The following is an 11,603-nucleotide window of genomic DNA, read 5'->3' as shown; positions in this document are numbered from 1 at the left end:
ATCTTAGCTTGGTCATTCTCAGCCAGTTGAGATCTTTAGAGATTTCCAAGGTTTCCAGTTTTTGTTCATCTCTTTTTGGTGGTTAAATGTTATTTTCTACCTAAAGTGTAAAATGAGCAGAGCTTTGTGGAAGTGTGGGGTTTATTGTAGAACCATTGGAGCCATCAGTCTTCACTGCTACATCATAAAAAGAAATCCTCATAACTACTATCTTATTAAAACTATTAACTATTCATTTCACTAAAACACATGGACATAGATACAGAGATAATCTGACCCAGAACAGCCTCAATGGACTAACATTTGGAGCATCTATACTAAAATATAACATTTAAAATACTTTCATTTTTGTGCATTTTGGGTCCACTTTAGGTGGAGGTTAGGTTTAGGGTAAGATTATTGGTGAGGGTATAAGGAGGTGCCTTCCATTCTGACCTCAGGACGTTCAGCCCATAGATGATGCAGATGTTGCTGTTCACTATGACAGCCACTTGGTTATGGTGTTCCATGTACGTGTTCCTGCCTGCACCTTACACCCCGCTACTATGTTCTGAACTGTCTCAGTAGAATCTTTGCACAGCCTGCACCTGGGGTCCTGCCTGGTTTGGTAGACCCCTGCATCTATTGATCTTGTACTAAGTGCCTGTTCTTGTGCTGCCATGATTAGTGCTTCTGTGCTGTCTCTCAGTCCGGCCTTTTCCAGCCACCGGTAGGATTTGTTGATATCAGCCACTTGTTCTATCTGCCGGTGGTAGATGCTGTGCAGGGGCTTGTCCCTCCATGATGGTTCATCCTCCTCCTCTGTATCATCAGGTTTCATCTGCCTGAGGTATTTACTTAGCATCTCGTCTTTGGGGGCCATCTTCCTGATGTACTCCTGGTCTCTCTCTCTCTCTCTCTCTCTCTCTCTCTCTCTCTCTCTCTCTCTCTCTCTCTCTCTCTCTCTCTCACACACACACACACACTCACAGGCACATAGAGGCACAAACTGACACACACACACACACACACACACACCTTCGAAGTTCAAAAAGTAAATATGCACCATATGGCAGGGAAAAAAATCTACAAAGACTCTTTTATTCCATTCCTTTGGCATTAATTCTAAATAAACAACAATCACAAATATACAGAATATATGATCAACTCTCAACATGCAGAGTTAATTAAAACCTAATCTCTGTCTTTACTTGTATGTTAAGCAAAAAACTTAACTCTGCTTTTCTTTCACATATACTGCTTGTTCTTCTAATAGAGTGTTATGGTGTTGCATATCAGAGGCAAGCATACCCCACAATTTAATAAATATTTATTTACACAAAAACAAGCAGATCCTGCAAGTCCCAGGAAGAAGAACACAAAAGAAGTGAGCTGTGACAAAAACAGATGATTTGGCTGTGGTAGTTTATGTTTGATTTCAATAATAAAAAATTACTAAAAGTTACTTGTATTTATAAAATGATAGCATATACGGTTGTGTGATTATTTTAAAAATAACTATGTTATGCTGTTACTTGTTGGATTTATCTTTTTTTTAAGTTTTTTTGTCGACTCCACATGTGCAAGTCGACTCACATCGGGTAACGACAAACCTCTGAAGGAGCATGAAGGGAGGGGTGGGTCTGTTTTGGTTTTCACTTCAAATAACAACTTTTCTCCTCCTTTTCTACCACATCGCTAACTATACCTTTAACATAACAAACCTGAAGTGAATAATACATTTGTTGAACATGGCAATTGGAGTAGGGGTGTCACGATTCTCCAAATCCCCCATTCGATTTAGTTTATGTGTGTGCTATGATGTAATAGGACATATGACGTAATGCTGACTCGCAGCAATTCAACACCTATTTTTTTCCCCTCTTGACATGTCTGCAGGACGTGACATTGGCAGCGTGGCTACAACCTCGATTCCTCCTGTAATTTTGAAGGTCAAGATCATGATGTAATTTCGATTAATATCCGAATTACAATTGATATTGTGACATCCCTAAATTATGATAAACACACATAACGGTAGTATACAGTATAGAGTGACACACAGCACAGCGCTTAGTTGACACCATATCATGAATCTGGTTTATCAGCAAGCTCTGTTCATTCTGGGTTTTCATGTGAAAGAGGCAGAGCTGTTGATTATGAGAGACATCACCAGAACCCTGAATGAAGTACTTCATATGATATGACATGGAGCGGTGATACATGCTGGAAGTTTTGATAATATGAACAGCACAGCCATATTATTACATGTTATACATGTCTTTAGTATGCATATGTAGACTATATTTGCTTTTATCCTGGATTATAAACAAAGTATTCTAAAGATGTGATGCACATAAAAAGATACCACAGCAAAGAGTGGTCTCTCTGTGTAGAAGTTTGGTTTGCATGAGGGCGGGTTTGAAGTCACTCACACTCACACACACACCTGTACGACATTCCTGTGTGATGCTGATCATCACTAAATCATCTTCTGCAGTCAGAACTGGATTCACCAGCTAAGAGGCCCTGCAGCAAAAAAACAACTGTGAGGGATTTTTGTGTTGTGCGCCTTAACTTTTGTAAACGCCTAAGCTTCAGGCATTTTGTTAAATCAGACAAGACACTCGGTAGTAGAACTGACCGTGTCTAATTTGGTAGGAGGTCAGCAAGGGTTTGGCAGTGTTCATTGCTTGGTTTCTGTAATTGCAGCCGTTTTTTGAATTTATTTTGAAATTCATGCTTTTATTTTGAAATGATACAAACTAGAAGCGGTTCCTGTTAGCTCTGTAAGCTTCACACAGAGACTGAAGCGCACCTGTAGCAGTGGTGTCACCCTGCAGGTTTGTTTTATCTTTTTTATTATCACTCCAAGTGTTGTGGTGTTTGCTACAGATATGTGAACGTGGTTTATGTTGAAGAATCATATTTTTGACTGTGAAGATTGCCTCTGGGGAATGACTCGTTGGTTGAGAAGCAGGCTAAAGTGGTCAGTATTACATGTATTCTTTATCAGTATTAGCTACATGTAACCCAGGTCCCATGTAGCTATGTTATATTTATCATGAGTGTGTAGTACAATGGGACAGGGCCTGAATTCGTTGTTGAACTGCTATGTGTAATATTACCCTTTAAATTACCTCTTTTGATTGTAACCACAATTTTTATTTCAAAACTTCCTCAACAAAATTAATAAGGACACCACACAACTGTACTTTAAATGCAATAATCCTTTTACAGGTATTTATTTACAAAATCAGATAAAACAAAATTTGGTAGCTCTTTCTCTTTCTTCAAATCAGGTTTCCTTATTTTTTTTAAACCATTTCCTTTTAGTTTCAAAATACTCTTCTATACCTTTATGTTCAGTAACAAATAGCTTTTTGTAACTTCAAGTTAAAGCAAAATACCTTTTAACTTTCTTTTAAGTAGAATAAGTACCTTTTTAAATAGCTTTAATCAAAATAGTTACTTTTCAAATACCTCTTGAACAAAAAATTGATCAAAAAAGGTTGATAACAACGAAACAGTCTCAATCACATACAAATAATCACTGAATGTATACGTGTGGGCCCACACACACATTCACTTTAAATCAGGAGATTTAACTGCAGGCTTGATTTGAAGCTGGGATGTGGTGAGGCCTAAAAACTTTAATGGCCGCTTCACTCTGACATGAGCAGAAACAAAAAAAGCACCATAGGCGAAGTTTGAACTTTAAGGTTGGGGGTGCCAAAAAAATAACTAGAAATGTAATGTATAGCTATAGGCTGCAACACAAGGATTCATACATGAAAATTGATCAGGATAGCCTACAGGCTACTGCAGGTGTGTTTTCATAACTAATATGACCAATGGATGAAATTACTATGGCAACGGAACTCGCCATAACCACAAAATAAAACGGCTGCCGCGGCACCTACTGCAGCTATAGGCTTTAACACAGAGGTCTGTAGGATCAATTTTATGTAACCCATGTGCAATTACGCATTGCGCATGCACAATCGTTTACTTTGGTCGTGCCGACTGTGGGCAGTTTGTTTTCTGCTGGACCAGTGTGAGATGGATAGTGTCTTATTGATTCATTTATTGTTCAGTCTATGGGAGGGTCTGAGACTGAAACAACACGGCTGAGGAGACAGCTTTTCCACATTAAAAGCCGCAGGCGCAGCTGTTGCTTCAAGCACTTTTAAGAACTTTGTCTCGTCACTTCAAAATTTGAATTCATTTATATTTCGTTCTCATAACAGCTTTAACGTGACATATTTCTAAATTAACTTAAATAACAAAGTGAAAAATCAACTCAGTTCACAACAAAGTTCTCAAACAGTGATCGAAACATTATATCTCCACCAATACGTTACAGAATCCATTCAATAAAAACAGGCAAATAATAATTAAATTCAGAAAAATCGTACTGATTATTATTATTATACAAAACAAACGCCTTATTGACAGCCTAAACGTGCCCCAAAACTCACAAAAATTTGCACGCACATCAGACCCAGCGAAAAATTTGATATTTTATGGTCCGCCAAAATGGCCATTGCAAAATGGCTCAATAGCGCCCCCTAACAAATATAAAAATGTGAAAGATTCACGTACATGAACGAAATTTGGTATATATATGTATCATGTCCAGACGCACAAAAAAGTCACTCCAACAGGAAGTCGGCCATTTTGAAAAATATGTGCGATTTTGGCGATCTCCACGCCTCGTACTTTAAAGAACTTGTCCTAGGGATTTAATCCGACCGACTTCAAATTCACTCAGAAACATCTTGAGACATTGGAGGTGAAAAGTTTTCAAAAACTTTCTGATTAGGGATCCGGTTTTGTCGTGGCGGTGCTGACAATTTCCTTCGCCATTCGATCCTTCGCCAAAAAGCAGGAAGTCCTTATAACTCCTACAGACATTGTCCAATCTACACCAAATTAATCACGCATGTAGAGGGTCCCGCCCTGAAAACGTCTATGCATCAATAGTGTGTCAGCTCCATAGCGCCACCTACTGGATACAATAGCGCCCCCTTGAAAATTAAAAAAAAATTGAGCCCCTCAACTCAGATTGACATAGAGAAACGAAATTTGGTACACATATGTATCTTGTAAAGACACACAAAAAAGTCTCTTGGACCCATACCCTCCCTCCAACAGGAAGTCGGCCATTTTGAAAAACGTGCGATTTTGGCGATTTTCACGCCTCCTACTTTAACGAACTCCTCCTAGGGATTTAATCTGACCAACTTCAAATTCACTCAGAAACATCTTCAGACATTGGAGATGAAAAGTTATCAAAAACTTTCTGATTAGGGATTTGGTTGCTTCGTGGCGATGTGAGGAATTTTGCCGTTTCGCTATCAAACAGGAACTGCTGGCCAAATGGGGTTACTGCACCCCGTAGAAAATGAAAAAATTGAGCCCCGCCCTCAAAATTCACATAGATGAACGAAATTCGGTACACATGTATCGTGTAAAGACGCACTAAAAAGTCTCTTGGACCCTTACCCTCACTCCAACCGGAAGTCGGCCATTTTGTATTGAATTTTTCATTTTTGGCGCCATTTTGGTGTTTTCAACGGATCATATTTGAGCGAACTCCTCGAGATTTAATCTGACCAACTTCAAATTCACTCAGAAACATCTTGAGACATTGGAGATGAAAAGTTATCAAAAACTTTCTGATTAGGGATTTGGTTGCTTTGTGGCGATGTGAGGAATTTTGACGTTTCGCCATTAAACAGGAACTGCTGGCCAAATGGGGGTACTGCACCTGATAAAAGATTATGGAAATTGAGCCCGCACAAAAAAGTCTCTTGGACCCATATCCTCACTAGGCAAAATGGTTCAATAGCGCCCCCTAGAAAATTTAAAAAATTGAGCCCCTCGACTGAGTTTGTCGTAGACAAACCAAATTCGGTACACATATGTATCGTGTAAAGACGCACAAAAAAGTCTCTTGGATCCCTACCATCACTCCTACAGGAAGTCGGCCATTTTGTATCGAATCTGGTTTTTTGGCACCATTTTGGCGTTTTCTACTCCTCGTACTTTAACGAACTTGTCCTAGGGATTTAATCCAACCGACTTCAAATTCACTCAGTAACATCTTGAGACATTGGAGATGAAAAGTTATCAAAAATGTTCTAATTAGGGATCCGGTTTGGGCGTGGCGGCGCCGACAATTTCCTTCGCCATTCGATCCTTCGCCATTAAACAGGAAGTCCTTATAACTCCTACAGACATCGTCCGATCTACACCAAATTAATCACGCATTGTAGAGGGTCCCGCCCTGAACACGTATATGCATCAATACTGTGTCAGCTCCATAGCGCCACCTAACGCCACCTATGAACATTGAAAAAAAATTGAGCCCCTCAAGTCAGATTGACATAGACAAACGAAATTTGGTAAACATATGTATCATGTAAAGACGCACAAAAAAGTCTCTTGGACACATGATGTCACTCCAACAGGAAGTCGGCCATCTTGAAAAATATGTGCGATTTTGGCGTTTTCCACGCCTCGTACTTTAATGAACTCCTCCTAGGGATTTAATCCGACCAACTTCAAATTCACTCAGAAACATCTTGAGACATTGGAGATGAAAAGTTATCAAAAACTTTCTGATTAGGGATTTGGTTACTTCGTGGCGATGTGAGGAATTTTGATGTTTCGCCATTAAACAGGAACAGCTGGCCAAATGGGGGTACTGCACCCTGTAGAAGATTAATAAAATTGAGCCCCTCCCTCAAGATTGACGTAGATGAGCAAAATTTGGTATATATATGTATCGTATAAAGACGCACACAAAAGTCTCTTGGACCCATACCCTCACTCCAACAGGAAGTCGGCAATTTTGAAGTGAATTCGCAATTTTGGGACGGTTTGATACAATTTTCACACCACGCACTTTAATGAATTCCTCCTAATCCGACCGACTTCATTTTGACTCTGTGTCATCTCAAGACCTGGAAGATGCGTCGCGGCAAGTCTCGCTCAGTCGTGGTGTGTCGGGGGAGCTTGGGCCCGATCATCGCTGCTTGCAGCTTTAATTATTATTATTATTAGATTGCTCTCACGGGAGAAGTAAAAATGTTGTTTTAAACGCTAAACAGCAGCAAATATGGATTGAAGCAGATAATTTCGTTAGGTAAAAACATTTTCTGAATTTTGGAAATAATTACATTTATGTTTTTTTTAAATAAATATTACCTTTTAAACTTTACAACATTCAGTGGCGGATTTTTGGACAAAAGGCAATCTATGCTACCTGGGCGTCTTATCCTGCTTTTTGATCACTTAAAACTTTCTTTTCCCACTACTGTGGTTTGAAGTAATGTTTTGGCTTTCCAGCTGTCAAAAAAAAAAGTAGAAAAAACCTTGAACAAATTGTTACCAGGCAACGCACATTCAGTCGCGGGAAATGTAACAATTGTGAAATATCTATATGAAATTTGATTCCATAATGCATAGCGGGCAATGAATCTGGCCACCTGTTTGCATTATATATGAACTGTTATACTGACTGGGCTGCCGTGCACTTATACAGCGCGTAATTTGAACACTGTGAAACACTATTTCTGAGTATTGTTCTGTCTGAGACAGCAGTACACTGAGCCACCTGTCCCGCCCCTTACCGAGGGAATGGCTTGGATTGGCTGTTAGTTTGTTAAAGCCCAAATGACAATACAGAAACAGATTGACTGACATTAAACTGGTAACAGGTTAGGTTGCACGGCTCTAGATCAAACAAACTCCTTTTCTCCTGAATAGTGGATTTTTAAAACAACACCAATCTTTTTATTTAACTTTTTAAACTATAACTAAAACAACTTTTTAAACTGTACATATGCTATTTATACATTTTCCAGTACAAATTTTAACCAGTTTTAGTATAATGGACTTTTGGATTTTTATACAACTATTTATATGGTGTGTTACTGATTTTATGCACTGTAGTCTGAATGGTTTTAGACAGGGCTACATACAGTGCTAAGCAATGTCATTTCTCTAACGATTGTAATAACTGATATTGTTTTTTATTTTGTCTGAATGCACTTGTAGTTCTACGGTGTTAATAAACATCAGTAAAAAGAACTGGAGTCTTGCATCCAATCAATGGGCGGCATAGTTTCTGTTACTTTATTTTATTACCCTCTCTTATTCAAATTTCCACTAGGAGTTACAGTATAAAAGCTGAAACTGTTCGTTCAATAAAACGACTGTGTCCCCTTCTCCGTGCATTCCGTCGTCTGTGATTCTTGCAAGAAACTTCTAGTGAAACATTTCTACTACACAACAAAAAACAAAGCAAGAAGTCAGGACACAATGTTCAGTCACTGAAGAACATTTAATAAGTCAGCTGAATGCACATAGTATGTGCTTTTATTTAGGACATACCTGAATGATTATACCGTGTCACACTGCAGCGCCTCACCCATCACATGTCTCATTTATGTGACTGCGGGTTGCAATGTATCTGTAGGAGTGGAAGGGATTGTGTTTGGTTATTAATAATAATTAATAATTATAAAATAAGTATTAATTTTTGAAGAGAAAATAATTCAAGAATGTTTGATTTAATGATTAATTTGGGGCACCAAACCAGACCAGGACCATAAACTGTCCTACCTCTACAACTAATGAACAAACACGAAGCAACAGCTGTGTATGATTAAGACTGTACGAATAGACATGCGTGTATGTGTGAGTGGGAGAGAGGGAGCATGTGTGTGCGTGTGAGTGGGAGAGAGGGAGGATGTGTATGCTTGCGAGTGGGTGTGTCCAGGAGCTTGGGAATTCAAGATGGCGGAGTCTGCAAAGAAGTCTGGTCAAACAAGAACAGGGGGCGGATACAGGGGCCGTTACCACTAGACAATATGACGCAATAGCACTGACTCGTGGTCAACCCTCCCAAACACACCAGCTAAGTGACTGAGGATGAGGTCCCTCCGGATGTAGCTTGGATATATATATATGATCCGATCTGTTAATGCACAAAGCACCTTACTCTCAGTTACAATAAACAGTCCCTACTAACCGACAAGCAGCTTAAATGACTAACAGAGGTAGAGTCACGATCGCGAAAGAAACAAAGTGACAGCTCTGTCCACAGATGACACGTGGCACAGCAGGGTCTGTGGCTACGTTATCTGAACAGCCAATCGACAAAGTGGCTTGCTTTGTCTCACGGTGGCGCTAACACAGATCCTTGGCGGAATAACTGAAGCAGTTTAGCATAAACTATGCTGGCAACAACTGTAAACAGACTCCTCAGAGTCCAGCAGCAAACACGGACACAGTGGTCCCAAAACACAAGCTTAACACAGCAATACAAGATAATACTAAACTAGTATTAGTGTGTGTAACACTAACAACTCAGACGAAAACCTCTTACTATAAGATGGGTAAAGATGAGGCTTGAAGCAAGTCGTAGTGGGCTCAGTCTGTCAGTATAAGACCCAACACAGTCCTCCAGTGTGAGTCTGTGAGCGCGGTTCTGATCTTCCCGAGGTTGATGGGGCTGGTTTCGGCAGAGTGACACAGAAACTCAGACGTGTCCAGTTCTTGGGCTGTGGGTCGTATAAGTTATCCACAAGTCCCAAACGAAGAAAGCTCTCTTCCTTCTGCAGGTACAATTGAGAGCGGCTGCTCTGTGGTCAGTTGCATTCAGGTGAACGCAGTTGAATTCTCATCCCTGAGTTCTTGCATTTTTCTTAAAATGCATGTTATATCTTATTTGTCAATATGCATTAACATCATGAGTTGGAAAATTACGTTAAATACGACCCGCCCACAAACACTGAATCCAGCGAAACCAGTCTGCCCTGATTGCATCCCTATAAATATAGGATGTGGTGTGAGAGAGGAGCATTGCAGTTTGACGCTGCAGCCAAAGCCTCATAATAGAACGTTTTCCTCCAGATTGGTCGGAAAACCTCCAGAAGGTAAGACAACCTGACCACTCACCTATGTCTCTCTGTGTGAACTGAGGAATAGAGATGGCCCGTTCGCGAACGAATCAGTTAGAACGAACATGTCTTTAAAACTAACGAACTGGCCTGACTCCCTGTTCATATCGTTTTTGTCTTTTATGCAAGAGGAACATTATCAATATCTCCTCCACAGTCGCCATGTTTGTTTTTGAGTTTGTTGTTGTCATAAACGTTTGGACTCTGTGCTGCCCCCTGGTGGATGTATTGGTTAACATCCATGCTAACGTAAAGGATGCATGGAAGTATGTGAGCAGTGACGGTAACATTGTTTGAAACGGACGTATACATTTTCGTACGTACATTCAGCATAAATGGGCCCTTAGCCTCTTACTCTCTATTTACCTTGAATACATGTAAATTTAATGTAAAGGTGTATACACATTGGCCACTGTTGTATTGTACATAATCATGAAGTTGCAGCTATGTATTTACCTTGAACTACTTTGTTGTGTTGACTGTTAGCACGATCGTTTGAGAACGAGGAGCTGAGAGCCGTGCATTATGATTAACCGCTAAACAACGTTGTACTGGAAACACGACTGAACGAACTTATGAACAAACTATATGAACCGATTCTTCCTGCCAAACTGACCGACGGGAACTGAATCTCGACAATGAATCATGAAATCCATCACAACACAGGAACTGATTGCTCAACCCATCGCATCATTAACCCCTTGTGCCTCACCAGGGACCTAAAAGGGCTTTCTACGTTGATTCCATAGTTGCTACAACATAAATTCATGCATTCTGTTTTAGAGGACTTTCAAACTGAAGCCCTGGCTTCAAAATTTAAGTTTTTACTATTTTCCAGTTGAATGAGTCATTTTCTCCTTTTTAAGAGAGAGTGTGTGTGTGTGTGTGTGTGTGTGTGTGTGTATGCAAAAATGGCTAAATGAGTTATTAAGGTATTAGCAGATAAAAATGTTGCTGGGTAATAGGACACTTAACATAGACAATAAATTAACAAGTCAAGTTCCTTACTTTAACTTGTCATGGAAATTAACTGAAAACAATCGGACACAAAAAAATAATACAAAACACACTGCTAGGTTGAAGATTAAAATTATTATTCTGCAGTTAGGAGACAGGACATACAGAGACAGAACCTAATCTATTATACTTTATGAAGAAACGAAGAAATGATCTGTGATTGGTCAAACATATCAGTTTATATGATAACAGCCAATGGTAAATATCCAAAAGACATATCTCCATACAAATGTATGCTACGCAAGCACTATAAGAAAAGTAGACACATGAAAAGTAAGGGCTCCAATCCATGAATTACTCTTGAAACCTTACTATATCCTGCTCTTCCCAAAATTCAGAGCAACTACCTAATTTGGACATTAAAGACTAATGCATAATAACACTGTTGTTGCTAATCATTGATACATCCCATATTCATATAAAATGGTATAAATGGTATTCTGATATGTTTGACAACTATTGAAATGACCACATGAGCTCTTGTCAGTTCAGTCAGTTACAGTAAGTTTCTATGAGCAAAGCTATTCTGCCTGACACAGATCAATAAAACTATTTGTTTTACCAAACAATAAATAATAGATGAATATTTTAACATTGATGTGCCTGAACATTAAATATTAGAACGATATTATA

This window comes from Scomber japonicus, chromosome 11 (genome assembly GCF_027409825.1).
Source record: "Scomber japonicus isolate fScoJap1 chromosome 11, fScoJap1.pri, whole genome shotgun sequence".
In the NCBI taxonomy this organism is placed as follows: Eukaryota; Metazoa; Chordata; class Actinopteri; order Scombriformes; family Scombridae; genus Scomber; species Scomber japonicus.
The sequence above is the reverse complement of the archived record's forward strand: the minus strand, read 5'-3'. Positions refer to the sequence as shown.